We start from the raw sequence: 19,359 nt of genomic DNA, 5'->3' as shown, positions 1-19,359 counted from the left end.
CTTGAGACCATGAGCCAGAGAGTAAGATCCGCACAGAGGATGGCCAAGCAGAGAGATGGGGAAATTATGGGTCCTTCAATCAATCCAACGGCCTGTACAATGGACTTTTCATAATGTGGTATCTTTTGTTTTATTTTGTTTAAGCTAGTTTGAGTCTTCCAGCTGAAAATATTGTCAATATGCCATCCAGGGTCTCCTTAATGTCTCATTGTACAGACTTGGCTGTCCTACAAGACTTTCAATAATGTTATGAAAAGACTGAGATGGAAGTAGATTAGATAATATTAAGATTATTTCCATTTAAGATTTTCTGCATATCCTATAATTCTGTGTGTATCACTATTCTTCATGAGTCTCTGGAGCTGACTATAAAAGAAAAAAAGAGAAAACTACCATGTTGAATATATACCCTATACTAGGAACTTAGTATCTACTCTTTTATTTAATTCTCACAATAATTCCTTAAGGTAAGTTTTATTGATCGCCACTTACAGACTAGGAAAGAGGTTAAAAAAAATCAACCACATAGCTAAGTAAGTGATAGAGGCAGAATTTGTCCACAGTTGGTCTTTCTCCAACATTTTTTTTTCCAATATAGTATCTGAAGATATTACATCTCTGTAGCATCTGGAAAGCTAGATGCATGAATGAGGGGAATGAGGTAAGCAAAAGCTATGTAAATAAAATGTGTGAACCAGTAGTTTGTGCTTTGCATAACTGACTTTGACTCAGTGGTGTTTGACCTCAATCTGAACTCTTGTGAAAAATGGAATAATAAATTATTTTCTAGTGTTATGTGACATTTATACACACATTTGAAGATAAACTGTTGTGGGTTTGGAGCAATAATAACATTGTGTGGCAGTTCTAGACAAAAGGTAAAATAATTCAAACATAGAATGTCTCATTCATTATTGTTGAGATTAAATAAGGGTGTGGGCATCTGATTTAATGCTTTCGATTCTGTATCGGAATTTCGGAGTGTGTCAACAGACCACATACTGGTTTTGCCATTTGCTGTGGAGTTACAAACCTGTGGAGCTGTGGAGTTACAAAGTATTTACTGATCTTCTCCATTAAATCATGAGGAAAGAGGGGTATCTGGATGGCTCAATCCATTAAGTGTACAACTCTTGATTTCGGCTCAGGTCATAATCTCGGGATTGTGAGATGGAGCCCCGAGGTGGGGTTCCGTGCTCAATGGGGAGTCTGCTTGTCCATCTCCCTCTGCTCCTCCCTCTGCTTGCTCTCTCTCTCTCTAAAATAAGTAAATTTAAAAAAATAATAAATAAATCATGAGGAAAGAAACATCCTGCCTCTGACAATTGTTTCTGCATAATGTTATTGCCATCTCTGGAGAGCGAGAGAGAACACTCCCAGAGGAGATATAAGAGTACAACCCATCTCGGCCTCCTGCCAGATCTCTCCAATCTTCAGCCTACACCAAGGCCACAAAATGGTTGAGAAAAGTTCAAAACAATGAATAAAACTGGGGTGGAGAGTTAAATAATATAAAAAAAATTAGAATAATTATTACAATAAAATATGGCCTCCAGTGCTGATTTCAGCCTCCAGGGGAAAATTAAATCTAAATATTAGTAAGTTTGATGAGGATTTCTCTGAAATATATTGTCCATATGTTATATGATATGGTAACTTCTCCATTGAAGTATTAAAAAAAGAAAAATGTTAATTATCCTATAATTCAAAATTAATTGTAAGTAGAAAAGACTTAGGTATTAATAATTGCATTTATAACTTGTGTTCATTTAGAATTCAAAGAAAAAATAATGATGCATTATAAGTGTTTTATTTAAAGAAAATTAGAGGCAGATAGTCTGTAGAGCAAAAGTCGTCTACCTGGATATCTGCTTTGCATTGTGTTGCTTGTCACTGTGAGTGCTACTACATTATGCATTTTCCTTTTTTTTTAAGATTTTATTTATTTATTTGACAGAGAGAGACACAGCGAGGGAGGGAACACAAGCAGGGGGAGTGGGAGAGGGAGAAGCAGGCTTCGCACTAAGCAGGGAGCCCGATGCGGGGGCTCGATCCCAGGACCCTGGGATCATGACCTGAACGGAAGGCAGATGCTGGGGCTGAGCCACCCAGGTGCCCCTACATTATGCATTTTGACACTTGGTTGTATTATGTTCTCTTTCATTAGCCAAATGTTCAATTTGTGTATATCTTGTTTTGCCAAAAATTGTGGGTTATTTGATGGCAGCCAATGGGCCATGTAATTTTAAAAACCCAAAAAACAAAACAGAAAAACTCTTAGACTAACACAGCAGAAACTCAACAACACTAAAACCCCTCCAGCATTCTACTAAATGTTTCATTACAGTTATGTTTAAGGTTAATGCTAATCTCTATTTTCTAGAATTCCAGGCGATGAGACAACATAGTTGGCTCAAATCAAGCCAAACAGAACAGTCAAATACTGATACTTGCTCATATTTCCCTTGCAGTGCCTTTTCTTAAAAAAAAAAATAAATAAATAATGGGGGCTAGTAAACAAAAACAAACATTATTGACCAGTCAGCAGGGATGTAATAGTTGAGTATCTATTATGTTTTCAGCACTGAGTGGATACTCAATATCTGCCTGATTAACTGATTGATGTTTGTTCTCCATTATCCTCAGTAATTGATTCTTGTTTTCATTTCCTTTAAATTTTTTTTCTAATAAGTAAATGATGACAATTCAACTTAGGACATTGCTTAAATTTAGTACAGGTGTAAGCTAAGGTGATGTTGTAAGGTGTAAAATGGTGATGTTTAAGTTTTTCATATTTGAAAATTGTCATCAAAACTGGTATGAATAAATCGCCACTAGGGAGTTAATCTTTTAGCTGTGAAACAGCTAACTGATGTAGAAAATAGTCTGATAGGATTCATCTTACTTGTTTTGAGTTATGTGTGCTGTAATAGGGTCAAAGTTTAACTATACTTGAATAGTTGTACCTCAAAAACATAATTCATGAAGTTCATAAATTCCTCAGTTTCATAATAAGAGGTATTAAATGTGCAGTCAGTCACTGACATTTAAATTTGGGGAATAGTGGCAGAATTTTTTCTTTTTCATGGTTATGGCAAACTACTGAGCTGATCATTTTAAAGTACATTTTAAAATTCACAAATCGGCATATTTACGTGTTAAAAGCTAGTGAACAGAGCTCATAGCCTCTAAGACAGAAAGATGGGGCATTTCTAAGAGTCTGGAATGTCGTAGAAACACCTAGACTAGTGTGCTAACAATCTGATGTACAGCCAAAGAAAAACGGAATAAAGAAGCAGAAGAAAAGGAGAAGGAAGAGAGTTGTATGTTAATAAGTTGCATCTAGTTGAATGTGGAAAGGTCCTGGGGACTTCTTGGTATTAGGTATAGCATGTGGTGTTTTAAGTGTGGTGTCTCTCCCAATCGGATGGGGGCCCCCAAAGGTGGGGCACCTATAGCGTGGAAGTCGGCCGCGTGGATGGTGAAAAGAATTCCCCTGAGGTAAAACAAAGGAGACAGAAGTTTATTGAATACACTGCAAGGCAGACAGGAGGGCTCAGGAGAGGCAGTCTGCAAAGAGGGAGAGGGTGGGGGCTGTTTTTAAAGGGGGAAGGTAAGGAGGTATGGTGAAGTATGGAATTTATCTTTTTTTGGTAACTGTGTCTGGTTGTAAGTAGCCTATTGGTTAGTTACGGCCTATAGATATTTTGAGGTAGGTCACCTGATGGGCCTGTCTGGATTCAGCAGGTAGCTGCTGTGGGTCTTTTTCCTTGAGGAAGTTTCCAACGCTCAACCCTATTGTCTAAAAGCGGCCTCTACACAGCGCCCCCTGATGGCCATGCTCTTACCTACAGTCTGGACAGGGGGCAGGCAACTGAGTGTTGCCTGGGCCAACCACATTTTTACAGCAATAATATTTAAATGTTCACTGAGTAGTTTTCAAAATACTCCCTTTTTTTCTGAATTACAGCACTAAGCAAGTTAATAACTTTGATCTGGCATCAAATTGTAACCGTGAAAATACTTAATGGTGGGAAATTTGCCATTAATGTGAAAACTTTAAGCACACAGAAAAAAGAGTCATATGGTTAAAAGTAAATAAACTCATAGTGTAAAATATTTTGTTGGTCTTGTCCTAAAAAATCAGAATGTTTTTAGTATAAAGTTACATAGAGTTTTTTTATTATTATTATGGCTTGATTTTAAAGAATCAAAACTGTTTTACAAGTTTATTTATGTGCTCAAGTGTCATCTGTGTATGGTATGATTAGTTTATTTGCAAAATGCCTTTCAAAGTTCTTGTTTAAGGGATTTTATATTATAACACAAATGTGTTAAGCTGCTAAGGCTCTGTTTTGATTTTGAAAGGATATTAAAAACAGTAGAGACCCCCCTTTAAAAAAACAAAAAACAAAAACAAAGATTAACTACTCAACAACCCAAAACAAACGATTCTTTTGGTCTTTATAAATTTTTGAAAATAATAGCTCTAACGCTGGGTACTTTTTATGAAAAGCTGCCACCCAGTGGACATTTTATGCAAAGCTAGCTTCTTGCTTCCTTGATGGACAAGATGTTTAAAACAGTTGTTTTTGGACTCCCTGCTGGGTAGGAAGCCTGCTTCTCCCTCCCCTACTCCCCCTGTTTGTGTTCCCTCTCTCACTGTGTCTTTCTCTGTCAAATAAACAAATAAAATCTTTAAAAAAAATAAAAATAAAAGTAAAACAGTTGTTTTTAACCTCCTTTAACAGTTACATTCTAAATGGCAACCTAGTAACTATAGCTAAAGACAAAGTGGCAGGAAAAAAAGCTTAAAGGGTTTTTAAAATTTGAATGTAAAACGATGCTGTGGTCACAAATGTTTCTGAATTTTACACTTGGGCAACCAGTTCAGCATTAACAATTGTATTATAAGCAAAATGCTGCTAGGTAGAAGTTAATGTAAAATCTGGGGCCTTACCTGTCAGTTTCCTTAGTCATACAATGGAGATATTACCAACAGTATGTACCTCACAGGGCTGTTGTGAGGAATGAACGAGCCAATGAGAGTAAAGCTCTTAGAATTCCAGTTAGCAATGAATTGCTCCAATGTCACTGGTCCTATTATCAGGTTAGTGATTTCCAACAGGGTGAGACCAGGCCCTCCTTGCGCCTTTTCAGATTTGCAGGAGGAATCTTCAAATAAAAGCCATTTCCTCCCTTCAAGATCCCCCACAATCTCTATGGGTCACGTTCCTATCTCCTGTCCTTTCTTCTCCTCTACTCACAAACTGATTCAAGCCTCCCAAACCTCTCTCCTGATAGCAAACAAGCCGATACAGGTATATCATTGAAAACAAATTACTCAGAACTCTGATATAGATGATAAAAAACCAGTTGATCTAACTTGTAGGAGCATTAAAATAAAAGGTGAGACACTTTGTAAATGCTTCAAAAAGGGTGTTTAAGTTTCCTATTGCTGTTATAACCAATTACCACAAACTCGGTGGGTTAAGACAACACAAACTTATTTTATGGATCTGGAGATCAGAAGTCTGAAATGGGTCTCACAGGACTAAACTGTGAGATGTCAGCAGAATTGGGGCACTTGGGTGGCTCAGTCGGTTAAGCGTCTGCCTTCATTCGGCTCAGGTCATGATCTCAGAGTCCTGGGATCCAGCCCCACAGCGGGCTCCCTGCTCAGTGGGGAGAGTATTTCTCCCTCTCCCTTTGCATCCCTCATGCTCTCACTCCCTCTCTCTCTCTCAAATAAATAAATAAAATATTTTAAAAAGTGTCAGCAGAATTGTGTTTCTTCTAGAGACTCTGGGCACCCGCTTGAGACTCTAGGACAAAACTGGTTTACTTGTCTTTTCCATCTTCTGGAAGTGGCTTGCTTTACCTGGCTTATGGCTCTTCCATCTTCAAAGGTACCAATTACATCACTCTGACCTCTACTTCTGTCCTCATATCTTCTCTGATTCTCCTGTCTCCCTCTTTCAATTATAAGGACTCTTGTATTACATTCGGTCCACCCAGATTCTAGGATAATCTCCTTGTCTCAAGATCCTTACTTTAATCAAATCTACAAAATCTCTTTTGCCATGGAAGGTAACATGTTCTGGGGATTAGACGTGGACACCTTTGACGGGCCATTATTCCACCTCCCACTAAAGTATATGATTTCCACAGGCAGCAGGAAGAACAATAAGCATTCTAAACTCCTGGGAAACAAATCAACATGATTTCATGAAGTACTTAGTGGAAATCCTCAATAGTTGAAAACAGCCAAATCACATACAACCAGAGCGAAATGGCAATTAATAGACAATTGGCAGCTCAAAATATCACAATAAAGAGTTTATTTTGAAACTTTCTGAAACAAATGTGGTAAAGTAGAATCAGTTCAACCCCTTTCTATCTGTGTGACCTTGGGAAATTTACTTAAAGCCTCTTTGAGCTTTGGTTTTCTCACCTGTAGAAAGGGGTAATAATCATATATGTAGGAATAATACGTGTAGAATAAGCCTACCTTATTGCTGACAAAGTCACCCAAATAAACTGTTTGGTAGTAATTGAATTCAAAATGATTTCAGGTTGATTTCTAAATGCTATTGATAGAACTTGCTAAATATTCCAAGGATCAATGTTAAAATCATCATTCTTAACAGGTTCTTACTTTGCGTTTGTATTAGTTTTTGTCCCTATAATTGTAAGGCAGTGCCACAGGATAAAGTAAGCTCAGAGTAATTCCCAATTGCAATAATCAGACTATCAATAGCTAACAAGCAGTGACTGCTTAAAATTATGCCAGACACTGCTCTAAATGTTTTACAGATTTTATCTCTTAATCCTCACAATGACCCTATCAACATGGATTTGGTAATCTTGGCAGGACCCTTCTCATGCCAAGACTACTGACTCATGGGCATGTTACTCAAAACTGACTTTGTTGATCAAAGGGAAAAAATTAGAGTGAAATTGAACGTCATACAACTTCAGGAAGTGTCTGAAGTCATTTTGCCCAAAATGAGTAGCTGAGAAAGGGTGCCTCATGTAAATCCACTTGTCGGCGCCACCCACTTTCCAGTATATTTTATTTTTTTAAACTGCTTAAGATGTTTGCAGGCAGAAGCCCCAAAGGCATAAAGATAACCTGAATTTCAGCCTTCAAACCAGGAGATGTGTTTAGAGCAGGTTTGGTCATCTCTCTTACCCTGACCTATACTTTCAGAGGTTGCATCTGTTTGGTAGATAGAACTCCATTTGGCTTCCAAATTAGTCATTCTGCCTGAGTGCTGCTTCTAGTAAACTGAATAAAACAGAGATCAAAATTGGATACTCTTGTATGACAAGTAGAAGAGAGTTAGGGGAAAAGCCTCCAGCATAAACGCCATCGATAAGGGATGTACTCAATGAGTGTCTAATATATCTTGTAACATGGACTGGAAGTTCTGACCCTTATTGCGTATCAGTGAACAAATCAAAGAAAGGGAAAAAAATGAAAATCTGTACTTTTTCTTCAGGGAGTGCTTAAACCGAAGTGAACTCAAAGAGTATCAATATGTATGGTTTTCTGAAGGCCAGTAATTGATAATTTCAAACACAGGAGTTACAGCAAAGGACACAGAAAATGGCAATAGTATTGCCAACTTTCTTCTTCATTAATCTGATAAAAAGGGCTTGAAGCATGGTGGTGTTTTAAGAACTATTATTTAGTATGAATTAAAATGAACCCTCATTCTAACAAAATTCTTTTTTTTTTCAAGAGAATATTAAATCGTTTATTGATTACACACGATAATGGATGATACACAAGCTTTAATCCCATCTATAATTTTATCTGATACCATAATTCAATTTAGATATATTGCATAGGATGTGCCAACAATCATATTAATAACCAAATAAACTCCAGGACTTTGCTTGGGTGACCCTTTTAATGGTGAACTCCAGGTCACAACACATTAACTGTCAGTTCAACTACACCAAGGTTTGTGGAGACAATGGCTTCTGTGCCCAAGCAGGTTGCAAATCAATTTCGAATGGAACCTGGCATCACCCTGAAGGAATTCTAACTTCACACTGTTGGGGTAGTATACCAAGATGGCTTCAGAGTAGACTAACTTTACACAGCACATTTAAAAAAAGACACATTTATTCAGCGTCATGATCAGACTATTACATTTAGCAATCAACAGCATGGGTGCAAAAAAAAAAAAAAATCTACATTAAAACCCTTTGTTGGAATGCTTTACACTTTCCACAGAACAGAAACTAAAATAACCTGTTATACAATTAGTCACAAATACAGTCCTCGAGTTTTTTGCCCATACACATGAGTATTGTCTAAAACATGTCTTCTTTGTAGCAGCTAGGCCCTGCCACCACTGTGCTTGGCTGAGTTCACAAATCTGTTGTCACCTGTAGCTTCCCTGTCACTTCTCTGGCTCTCCTCTCCTGCTAAGCTTTGTTTCCTGGCAGTAATTAAAACCTTCTGCCACTGCCATAGCTACTGCTGCTGCTGGAACCACCATAGCCACCTTGGTTTCGTGGTTTGGCAAAGTATTGGCCTCCACCACCATAGGGGCCAGAGCTTCTGCCTCCAAAATTTCCTCCTTTCATGGGTCCAAAATTTGAGGATTGATTGTTGTAATTGCCAAAATCATTATAGCTTCCGCCACCTCCAAAGTTGCTTCCATCATTACCAAATCCGTTATAGCCATGCCCACTGCCACCATATCCACCACCACCTCAACTGCCACCAAAGCCACCTCGACCACTGAAGTTCCCTCCACGACCAAAGTTGTCATTCCCACCAAAACCACCTCCACGACCACCACCAAAGTTTCCAGAACCACTTCGACCTCTTTGGCTGGATGAAGCACCAGCCATCTCTTGCTTAGATAGGGCTTTCCGTACTTCACAGTGCCATTCACAGTACAGTATTTTTGAACGACAATCTTGTCTACAGAGTCATGGTCATCAAATGTTACAAAAGCAAAACCTCTCTTTTTGCCACTGTCTCGGTCAGTCATGATCTCGATCACTTCAATTTTCCCATACTGTTCAAAATAATCTCTTAGGTGATGTTCTTCAGTGTCTTCTTTAATGCCACCAACAAAAATCTTTTTCACAGTTAAGTGGGCACCAGGTCTTTGAGAATCTTCTCTTGAGACAGCCCTCTTTGGTTCCACAACTCTTCCATCCACCTTGTGTGGCCTTGCGTTCATGGCTGCATCCACCTCCTCCACAGTGGCATACGTGACAAACCCAAAGCCTTTGGAGCGCTTGGTGTTTGGATCTCTCATTACCACACAGTCTGTAAGCGTTCCCCATTGCTCAAAATGGCTCCTCAGACTCTCATTGGTTGTTTCAAAGCTCAAACCTCCGATCAAAAGCTTCCGCAGCTGTTCAAGCTCTTTGGGAGATTCTGACTTAGACATGACGGCGGTGGGAGGGGAGACTTTAACGATGCTTACTCTGCGGCGTCCACGGGCAGAAAAGCTCATTCTAACAAAATTCTAAACAAAAATATTATCAAAAAAATTGTGAGTACCTCTTATAGTTAAAAAGATCATGAAAAGTAAAAAGCATCTTTCTCTTCAGTATCATCTAATTTATATCAATTACAAGAGAAAATTAGTTGGAAGAGCCATCCAAATGTGCAGGTGAAATAATGAATAGACTGAGGTATGATTTAAGTATCACCGAATGGCCAAAATGAATAAAATTCCATGCTATAAGTAGCTGTGATATATGAAACTAGGTCCACATGGTTAGTTCTTTGAAAGCCTGGAAACGTGCACATTTACTGGATTCAAAGTGACATTTTTATATGCATATATTCACCCATTGCCACTTGGGAAAGAACATTCTTCAAGGAATGAGAAAACAAAACAGGCATGATTTCACAGGGAAAAATAAGAATGCCCTAAGGAAATGGACAGTGTGAGACGTATACTCCCTGGCTTGGGGGACTCTGAGCACTGGCTCCTAAAATTGGAAGTCCTCAGTTGAAATGTTTATTTGGTCACCTTAATTATTTAGCACAGCATTTAAGATGTAAGTAAGACTCAGTAATGTTTATGAAAATGAATAATAATCATGATGATGGTAATGATGCTGATAGTGCCTAACATGTGAATACTTATTGTGGGTCAGACATTTTTTGGAGTGCTTTACACTTTTTGAATTCCTTTAATATTTTGAACTTCCTGTGAGGTAAGTATTGAGGTATATAGGGAAGTTCAAGAACTTGTCCACCAAAGACACGCAGTAAGAAGGTATAAGAGCCAGAATTCAAAAAGAGACAGTAGGACTCCTGCTCTAGTTAGAAAGGAAGGAAGGAAAAAGTTTGGAGGGAGAGCAGGAATGAAAGAAAAAACAGAAGAGGGAAAAAGAGATGGTAAAAAGAGGGAGAATTCTGTTTGCCTCTGACGTCCCCCAAAGTTCAGCATCCAAGGTAGTGTTTTCCTCATTAGAAAACTGAGAGCCACCCAGATGGGCAGATGGCATTTGGAAGATAAAGGAAATAGAACAAACAGGAATTACCGAGGCAGATATCCCACAAACCAGAGTTAAAAAACTCAACAACTGAAGGGTACTTAACTTTGTCTTGGGGCTGGTCATGCTGAGGGAAAGGCGAGAAAGGAGCTAAGGAGATCAAAAGCACCTATGCAATTTCTCAGAGAAAAGAATATCTCCCATTTGACTGACAATCAAGCAATCTATTTAACCAGAAACGCTTAATAAGAAGGCAAGGTGTACACCTCTGTTTTCTTGTGAGCAACAGTTTATGTCTCATTATAATAGAAGATGGTTGAACTCTTAGAATTTTACTTCATTTTCTTCTTCCAATTCTTTTCAGAGGCTTTTTAAATACTACTGCAGTCTAAGACCGTGTTGGGGACTGATTTCAAATTAATTGTGCCATCCCTCACCCATTCACAATTTTGCATATTTAATAAATTAGCTTAAATGCCCTTTCCTGCGGTGCCAAACATTGGGAAACAACGTAAGTAGGTAGAGAAGATTGACTTTCAAACTCTGAAACCACACTTGTGAAGCAATCTGACCCTCCAAATAGCCCTTCCATCTGCTTGAAATTTGAAATCCCTTTAGCAGAAAAAAACCACTTGTTCCTATTTAAGATATACGGTAGAAAGTGTAAGTCCCCCCAACAGAGGCAAACCATGGACTTAACATGATACTAAGTGTAAATGACTGATACTACTTTTGGGTTTCGCACATTTTGAGTGTGATAGAACCGAGAAAAGAGCCTTAAGGCCACAGTGATAAGATGGGCCATGGGCAAGAGGGCAGAGATGAATAGAGCAAAACAGAGAAAATGGCAGTAGGGAAACGTCACCTACTGCCCAATTTTTCCTAAACTAGGTTTGCACCCAGATAAGTACCATTTCCCACTCGTTGATGGAAAATGCATGCAGAGTATAAGATGTGGCTAAGAACTTGAACTATGATCCCAAACACCTGGATTTAAAGGCTTGTTCTACTATCATCCAGGTTTGTGAGCTGGGATAGGTTCCTCTCTGTTTCATTTACCTCAACTGAAAAGTAGATTAATAACATCAGTATTTCAGAGGGTGGCTGAGAGGATTAAAATAAATATGTAAAGCATCTAGAAAAGTGAAGACATATAGTAACTGCTTGACTAGTATTCACTGTCACTATTGTTATTACTTAGCATAACAGAAATTATTTAGAGATAATTATTATTATCTTGCTTTCGTAAGCAGGATTGATAACAGGAAGAGTTTCTTGTAGGTAACGTTTCTCTAGGTATTTCTTTTAGTTTCATTAAATCAAATAGTACTAGTACTAATAAGCACAAAATAGAAAATGTAGGATTGTTTTTCTTTAAATGTTAGTTCTCCTGGCTGCCAAGTTTATGTCAACTACACTTAGAGGCTGTTTACTGATCAAAAAGATGTTAATTTAATCACAGATTGTCTGAAGCTTGAAAATAAATAATGACTATGTCACTAGGCATTTTTAAAGTTATTTAATAGAAGTTACAATTATTGACACATGAGTCATTAAAAATAGAACTTTTGTCTTTTTTAGGTAAGGTTATTTATAATGCCTTTCTATAATTTGGCTAATGTAAATGATAATCCTACAATTTAATTTTGTCCTGCTTGCATCATTCACTCTGACATTATTGAATGTTAAAAGAAAATATGAAAATGAATTACTCATAGAATGAATGCAAAACCACTGGATTTAGAGCTGAAAGGGACCTTGGAAGTCATATATATACTTCAATCCAGAGAAGCCAAGTGTCTTGGGCAAGGTGCCACATCTCCAGGAGGAGGAAATAGTTCTTACATATGGCATTGTCTTTTTACACACCCAACCCTACATGGCTAGGAGATTTCTTATAAAGGCTATTCCTGAGAGCCAAGGAGGCAGAAGTCCCCTTTCTGGATTTTCCTCTAGAGTAAATAGAAGACACAACACAATACATGGAACCATGCTCTGTGGCTACTTAGACATTAGATCCTTAAAAAGTCCTTTCCTGGCCTGCCTATCTAAAATTCACCACTGACACCACCACTACAGTAACCACATTATCCTCCACCCTTTAACCTGCTTAACTTTCCTTCAAAGCACATTTATGATACAAAGTTGTTGTTGCTGCTGCTGTTGTTGTTATTATTGGAAATTGGCTGGCTGATTGGTTAGTTTCTTTACTATTGCTCCTACCAGCAAGTAAACCACAGGAGGCCAGGGGCTTTATTTCTCTTGTTCACATGGCATCCCCAGTGCCAGGACAATACCTGGCATATTTTAGATGCTCGGAACACTAACCTCACCTTTGGCCCACATCTTCAGTGGGGATATGCAATTTACACTTCAGGATATAACACTGAAGATTAATTTGTGGACTTTAGAAGAGAGAGAGTCTTTCTCTGGATCCACAGGTTACAGGAATTGTGTGGGCAGAGGACTGTGTGTGGCCAGCTTTCCCCAACTAGGGGGAAAAGGTGAGAGAGATTCCAAGAAAAGTTAAGAGCCAAAAGATGAGTAAATAGGGAGAAAGTTACTGATAACATGTTTCATATGTAGGGAAGGCAAAACTTTACCTCTCTCCCTCTTAGGTTTTCAGTTGACACTCTAACAAAAAGATTGACAAGAGAAAAACAAGCAGTTTATTAATGGGTGCAGTGCACATCAGATGAGAGAGACCTAACGGAAAGTAATTCAAAATGGCAGCTTAGATTCCCGCTTATGTAGCTTCTTCAACAGAGAACAATGCATTATAGAGAAATGACAAAACAAAGCACAGAGTGTTAGGCTTCCAAGGATGGCAAACTCAGGGAAGGTAAACACAGGTGACCCTTGAACAACACTGGTTTGAACCGCACAAGTCCACTCACACGGAGATTGTTTTTTATGTATGAGTATAGTAGAGTACTGTAAATGTATTTTCTCTCATGATTTTCTTTTTTTATGATTTTTTTCTTATGATTTTCTTATTAACATTTTCTATTCTCTAGTTACTTCATTGTAAGAATACAGTATATAATACATATAACATACAAAATATATGCTACTCAGCTCATTTATGTTACCAATAAGACTGCCATCAACAATAGGCTATTAGTTAAGTTTGGGGGAGTCAAAAGTTATACGCAGATTTTCACCTTGGGGTAGGGGGTTGGTGCTCCTAAGCCCTGCACTGTTCAAGTGTCAACTGTATATGGGAGAGAAACGAATAAAGTTAAGTTTTATTTGCAGAGTCCTCTGGAGGACACTCTGATTGGAGAGTCACCAGTAAAAGGACAATTTATTTCCTCTCTTGAGGTAGAAAAGGGGAAGCTTTTCTGGGGTTTGCTGTTTCTTAAATGCCTTTATCTCAAAATAATTTTTGTGTCAAAGAGGCAGACTTTGGGGTGACATATTTTGGTTTCTTTCACTTATCTCTGATCCAATCAAGCCAGGATTCATTCAGTTCCGCAAGCCCTAAAATGTCATTTGCTTACTTCCTCTAAATCCTGTTCCTATCATTTGCAACTGAAAAGGTCTCAATGGTGGAAATTATATGAAGAACAATTATGGTGCCTCAGCCCTGGTTTGTGATTTACTGTAAGTATTTTGTCAGATGTAGTTTTGAGATTTCTCTTAATTGACTTCAAGTTTTTTTAATTACAAGGGAACAAAATCAAAAGAAGGAGCACTTATTAGTCACCAGGACGACTTATTTATGACTGAGGCAATGTTTGGAAAAATCAATTTACTGAAAATGTTTCCCACAGGTTTGCAGATCTTAGCAATTTATAAAAGCTACTATAATTCACACAAGGAGAACCTTCATTGTACTTCCAGTAATTCATTTTGATAAATTTGGCCCTGATTGTGTCGAATTTTGTAGAGAAGTGTGCATTTAAAACTCACATAGTGCATAGGCACTATTTCCCATAACGACCCACTGATATAAAAGCTGACAATATATGGCATCTAGAGGCTGTGCTGTGTGTGTGTTCACGCGTGCGTGAGCACTCCAGCGAGATATGTTTGGGAGTTAGGTTCTTGCTACTTAAATAAGATAATATGGATATTGGAAAACAAGCAGCATGTCTTGTAGGAAATGAAAAATTTAAAAACAAACAAACCTACCACTCCTGAACCAGGCGATGGTCCTGTACAGGGTCCATTGCTGGTTTGCTTACCCCTTCCACCACAGAGAGCTACACTGGCCTTCATGGGAAGTGAGTTCTGAAATCCATGCAATATATATTAGAGAATAACTTCAGTTTATAAAAGCTAATATTCTACTTTTTTTAAATATTAAAGCTTTTCAATATGTCCAATTTATTTTTCAAGGTGTTGAATCAATGTGGTGATACAATCCCAGTATCAAAGGGGATTTCTTACAAATATCCTTTTTTTAAAGATTTTATTTATTTATTTGTCAAAGACAGAGAGTTAGAGAGAGCACAAGCAGGGAGAGTGGCAGGCAGAGGGAGAAGCAGGCTCCCTGCTGAGCAAGGAGCCCGGACCCGGGACTTGATCCCAGGACCCCGGGATCACAACCTGAGCCAAAGGCAGATGCTTAACCGACTAAGCCACCTAGGCAACCTCTTATAAATATTCTTACCAACATCTTCCTATTTTGGCCGAAGGTGGTAATGATACAATATCATGTTATAGAACCAAGAGATAGTTTCTATGTTTAGATTTCTGTGTATTACATGCAATGCATGTATGTATATGTATGTGAACATGTGTATAGTGTATTCATGAAGAATGTAAGTTGCTTACTATGTTTACTCTAAAAAGTCAGTTTCCAGATTTACAATTTATAATTCAAGGATAATTTAAGACATATATTTCTGATTTACTTACCTTAATTCATTAAAAAATTTGTTTCACAAAAAATGATTCCAATTTCAAGCTGCTTTTAAGATCCATTTTGGGCTTTTAGTCTCTCACCTAAGAAATAGTTTTTAAAAGTAAATAGAATTTAGAAAGTTTAGTCTAAAATGTGATAGCCATGAAGATCCTGGTGCTCTTAATTTGGAACAATTTCCTTTTCCTCCTCACTTAATATGAATGGTTTCGTTTAATTTGGAAAGGGCTCCTTTTTCTTACTTGAGGGCTAGCCCCTGGGCTATCACAGAAGTTTGATTAGATGTTTATGTTGTACCTTAGAAAAAAGTACTGACCACTGCACAAAAAAGAGAGGTACTGATATGGAAAGGGGAGGGAAAAGGTCCAGGTGTCTAAACCTATATGCACTATGTTCACATTTAGGCAAATGAGTATTGGCTAAACAGCAGTGAGTGTTTGCAGAAATTTCATCAAATATATGGTAAAGATTTAAAAAAAATAATCAGAAGCAACCATATGCTAGCTCCTAATTAGTCCTATATAAGCATTGAATTCCACTGAGTTTGTCTCAGAGTATTAGTAAAATGCTTCACAGAACCAGATGTTTGAGTCTACAAAGGAAGGACAAAGTTCAAATAGTGACAGAATGTCCTCTTATAGTTCATCCACTGGCATTGTCCTGGGTCATGTCTCTATCTCTTACCTGATATAATATAACAGCCTCCTAGCAAGACACCTTCCACCAGTCTCTCTCCTGACCAATCTTTTTTCGTAATTCTGCTGTCATACTGATTTTTCTAGCATACACATTCCATCTTACTATGTCTCTATTTAAAAATCCATTTTTAAAAAAAAGAAGATAGTGGGAAGGGAAAAATGAAAGGGGGGAATCGGAGGGGGAGACGAACCATGAGAGACTATAGACTCTGAGAAACAAACGGAGGGTTCTAGAGGGGAGGGGGGTGGGGGGGTGGGTTAGCCTGGTGATGGGTATTAAAGAGGGCACGTTCTGCGTGGCGCACTGGGTGTTATATGCAAACAATGAATCATGGAACACTACATCAAAAACTAATGATGTAATGTATGGTGACTAACATAACATAATAAAATAAAATTTTTAAAAAATCTTTTTTTTAAAAGATTTTATTTATTTGAGAGAGAAAACGAAAGAGAGAGAGAGAAAGCGTGAGCGCGCACAAGCAGGGGGGAGGGGCAGAGGGAAAGGGAGAAGCAGACTCCCTGCTGAGCAGGGAGCCCAATGTGGGGCTGGATCCCAGGACCCCAGGATCCTGACCTGAGCCAAAGGCAGACACTCAACCAACGGAGCCACCCAGGCACCCCTATTTAAAAAATCTTTTAGTGATTGCCACAGTCTATAATACTATGTCAAAATCTCCAGTTTGGCATATAAGACCCTTATAAGATGCCTCCTACCTATTTGTCTATTTTTCCTTTTTACCACACTCTTCCATTCCCAGAATCACCCCACCCCAGACAATCACCATGTTAAGACAATAGAAAGAAAGAAAAAAAAAAAAATATATATATATATAGGTCTCTGTGCCTAATTCCTGACACAGACGTTCTGAAACCCTTATAATTTCCTGGGTCATGGGAGTATCTTTTGTTATAATGAGGGAACTTTGGGTGGGCTCCTGGATGGTTTCCAAATAAGGGTGGTCACCAGAAAGACCAAGCCATGATTAGAAACTTTGACTTTTTAGCCCCATCCCACACTCTATTGAGAAGGGAGAGGGGCCAGCAATAGAATTAAAGATTGATCAAGCCTTCATGATAAAGCCTCCGTAAAAATCCCAGAGAGCTTCCAGGTTGGTAAACATATCCACATACTAGGGAGGTGATGTACCCCAACTCCACAGAGAAGGAAGCTCCTGTTGTGATCAGTATACTCCCAGACCTCACTTCATCTGGCTGTTCATCCGTATCCTTTATCATATTCTTTAATAAATTGGTAAATGTAAGTGTTTCTCTAAGTTCTGTGAGCTGATCTAGCCCATTAATTGAACTCAAGGAAGAGATTACAGGGACAGCTGATTTATGGCCAAGCTGGACAGAAGTTGTGGGTGACCTAGGCAACTACCACTTGTGATTAATACCTGAAGGGGGGCAGTCTTGTGGGACTGAGCCCTTAACCTGTGGGAACTGACACTCTCTTCAGGTAGATGGTGTCAGAATTGATTTAAATTATAGGACACCCAACTAATGTCATAGAGAATTGCTTGGTGTGGAAATCCGCATCCCCCACCCCACACACACACACATATTTGGTGACCAGAAGTGTCAGAAATCAAGTGTTTTGCGTGAGTAGTAAAGGCTCACAGGAGCAAAAAAAACTGATTCTGGGGGAAATATTGAAGCAAGAGATCCCCTTGCTTGGCCTTGCAAGAAAGCAGGAGATCCCCTTAGGTTCAGGATCTTTCACAGTTACAAAGCAAAAGCCGATTAACAGGGGTAGAGACCGGGGGGGAGGGAGGGTGATCAGGAAACTCTTTCTTTTTCAAGACCTTGCATAGGAAGAAAGTCCCACTCCCACAGTCCAGGAGTTTAAGACTAGTGTAAGACTGAGGATAAACCAAGGCAAACAAGAATCCCTTGCCTTTACCACAAGCCCATCAGGAATAACAACCAATAGCAATCCACTGTTGGGGAATGGACAAGAGCATGGACAGAGGCTCCCTCTAACTTCAGGCATGCAGGGATTGCTGAAAGCCAGAGGTAGAGAAAACCCAAGAAAAAAACTTTGGCAGCCCAGGTCATATTGTGGCCTGAGTCAAGAGCTAGTGAAAGCCCCAGGAGTAGCCAAATATTGTAGAAAGCCGTACCCTGTAGGCATTCTGTACTGGAGAAAATGCACTGGCTGAGCAGGGAGGGAAAAAGTGGGCTTTCTGGGAACCTGCTCCTTCATCCTGCAATGTCTCTCTAGTGCCCTCTATTGAGAAAATTTAGTTTTATGCCAGTTGGCAAAGAAAAAAATATATAAATTGAGGGTCCAGATCTATTTTCGTGAATGAGACAATGAAGTATAAATTTGGAGCTAAGAGGCTACAGATTAATAACTGACGCACATGGTATGTCTTTTATATCTTTTCATTTTTCTTTTACTTATATGTTTTTATTTAAGTGCATTTCTTATAGACAGCATATATGTGGGTCTTGATTTTTAAAAATAGAATCTGACAGTCTCTGCCTTGTAATTGAGGTATTAGACCGTTTGTTGTTAATGCAATTATTGACACAGATTCAACCATACTATTTTTCTTGCTGTTTTCTACAAAATTATTTTTTATTGTTTAGTTGGTGTTTTATTAATGCTGTTGTTGTTCCCTTTTCCCCTTTCCTGCCTTTTATTAGCTTAAATGTCAATTTATATGTCAATTTAAAAATATGAACTGGGTGACTACTGCAGTATGCTATAACAATTCAACCAAAATAATTGCAAATGTTCTCATACTTCGCCCTCCTAAAAATGAAAAATCATGGAACTGGAGAACTGTTTCTACTCTGTATTAAGAATCCTATTCCAAAGAAATGGTCAGACAAAGGTTTGTATCAGTAAATTATCTATCACTTTGGCTCATCTAGATATATTTCTTGTGATGAAGATTTGGGGCTGACCGATATCCAGTGTTTTGAAAAAACACTTGGGATTCATTTTCTCCAGGGAATGAAGATTATATTTCCGGTATTCTGCAAGCTCTATCTAAAGGCCACTGGCATAACTTGGAGAAAAGAAGAAACACAACATCCTAATGACTCAATTTACAGGTAATCAATTATAGCTATTACTCTATTCACAGTGTGTAGACCATGCTTACCACCTGGTTATTTTTTAGACAGCTTGAGAGAATTACCATCTATGTATGAGATGTGGGAGATGATACTGAACACCAGGGATCTGCACTCAGTGTGACCATAAATCAATATGATATGTTGCTAAAACAGCTGTTTGGGTATGATGGAAAGCAGGTTATGGCCACCAGCCCAGAAGTTAGCTGTGTCTGG

General features: G+C 38.4%; 1 pseudogene; it reads right to left on the bottom strand.

The window, feature by feature from the left end:
* Positions 1–7,900: 7,900 nt before the first annotated feature.
* LOC114210451 (heterogeneous nuclear ribonucleoprotein A1-like) lies at positions 7,901–9,425 on the bottom strand (annotated as a pseudogene).
* Positions 9,426–19,359: the final 9,934 nt, after the last annotated feature.

The sequence above is a fragment of the Eumetopias jubatus genome, unplaced genomic scaffold (genome assembly GCF_037043125.1).
Source record: "Eumetopias jubatus isolate StellerSeaLion01/CBP00866 unplaced genomic scaffold, mEumJub1_p1.0 scaffold_12, whole genome shotgun sequence".
Lineage (NCBI taxonomy): Eukaryota > Metazoa > Chordata > Mammalia > Carnivora > Otariidae > Eumetopias > Eumetopias jubatus.
The sequence above is the reverse complement of the archived record's forward strand: the minus strand, read 5'-3'. Positions and strand labels throughout refer to the sequence as shown.